We start from the raw sequence: 1,762 nt of genomic DNA, 5'->3' as shown, positions 1-1,762 counted from the left end.
GATGATGGAAGCTAGGTCACTGGTATTTCAAATACCAGCAGGGTCACCCAAAGGGAACAGCATTCAGCAGCACTCCCAGGCTCAGACCAGACGGTGAAGAAGGAATAGGCAGTGACCTTCTGGGGAATTAGCTGCTGGAAACCTTATGGACAGCATTGAAGCACTGTCAGATACTGAAGGCTTAATGAATAGAACAGAACACTGTCAGAGAGTGTCCGCAGATGACCCTGCAGGTCAGAGGCCACTCAAACCACGACCGAGGAAGACTGCCTTTCCAAAGCAGAACAGACCACAATGGTGTGGGTGGAGTCAAGTCTGTGGGAGTAAAGCCTTCAGGACTTTCATTTGCTGACGGAACACAACTCAGAATGAGAAGCTGCAGCTTCCAAAATCTACGAGTAATCAGAACTCGGAATGTACAAAGTATGGATCCAGGAACTTGGGAGTCATCAAAAATGAAATGGAACACATAAAGATTGATATCCTAGGTGTTAGTGAGCTGAAATGGATAGCCATTGGCTACTTTTAATTGAATTCCATATGGTTTGCTATGCCAGGAATTACACACTCAAGAGGAATAATGTTGCATTCATTGTGAAAAGGGCATTTCAAGATCTATCTTGCAGTACATTGCTGTCTGTGATAGAACTAGATCTATCTGTATTCGAGGAAACCCAATCAATATAACTGTTATTCAAATTGATGCACCAGCCAATAAAGCTAGTGATGCAAACATTGAAGAATTCTATCATGTGAAATCTGGACATTGAATAAGGAAGACCAGAGAAGAATCTATGCATTTTTTGTTTTTTGGGGGGGGATAATATTTTATTCGGTCATCTTTGTTTACAATTGAAACTCTGGGAATTCAAAATTAACATCCTTGCCCGTAAACTTCTTATAAACTCCAGAAAAGGTTTCAACCTTGTGTTCTACATTGTTCTGCTGGGCTTTGTCCAAATGAACCTTTATAAGCCTGCTGCCGTCCAGCTTGACCCGGATTCTCTTGCCCACAGTTCCACTTGGGACGACCACGTCTTCAAGGACGGCATCGTGCACAGCTGTCCGAGGGCGGCTCCTGGGACGCTTTGGCTCATTCTTGGTACTGCTTTTCCGAGTTGGTTTAGGCAGAATTCTCCTCTGAGCAATAAAGACAACGTGCTTCCCACTGAATTTTTCCTCCAGTTCCCGTACTAGCTGGACTTGGATTTTCTGGAAAGATGTCAGTTGAGGAACAGGAACAAAGATTATACTAGATTTCTGACCACCACCAACTTCGATTCCCTTGGCTGCCGTTATATTCAGCTCCCTTCACGGAGCCTTGAGGTCCGAGTTCATCTCCAGCTCAAGAAGAGCCCGAGACACGCCGGACTCGAATTCATCCAGCTTTGCGCCATTGGGCTTCACGATCTTCGCGCTTGAACGGAACATGGCTTTTCTTGCTGAGTGCTGGCCTACAAAGAGCGAATCTATGCATTTTAATCATGGACTGCCCAAAGAACCAACATCTGTCTTGGAAGAAGTAGAGACAGCATACTCCTTAGAGGCAAGGATGGGGAGACTGGACAGATTGTCAGGAGAGACTGCTTTGTGGAGAAGGATGTATTGTGCTTGGTAAAGTAGACTCACTCCCATGGAGTCCATGCTGACTCTTAGCTACCCTATGGGATAGAGTAGAATTGCCCCTGTGAGTGTCTGAGTTCCCTGTGTACAGGCATAGAAAGCCCATCTTTCTCCTGAGAAGCAGCTGGTGGTTTCAAAC

General features: G+C 45.3%; 1 pseudogene; it reads right to left on the bottom strand.

Annotated features, from left to right (window-relative positions):
- Positions 1–817: 817 nt before the first annotated feature.
- On the bottom strand, positions 818–1,431 carry LOC105979126 (annotated as a pseudogene).
- Between the last annotated feature and the right edge of the window lie 331 nt (positions 1,432–1,762).

The sequence above is a fragment of the Echinops telfairi genome, unplaced genomic scaffold (assembly GCF_000313985.2).
Source record: "Echinops telfairi isolate 266 unplaced genomic scaffold, ASM31398v2 ScPeMD7_7469;HRSCAF=8507_0, whole genome shotgun sequence".
Classification (NCBI taxonomy): domain Eukaryota; kingdom Metazoa; phylum Chordata; class Mammalia; order Afrosoricida; family Tenrecidae; genus Echinops; species Echinops telfairi.
This window is presented reverse-complemented; position numbering and strand designations above follow the sequence as displayed.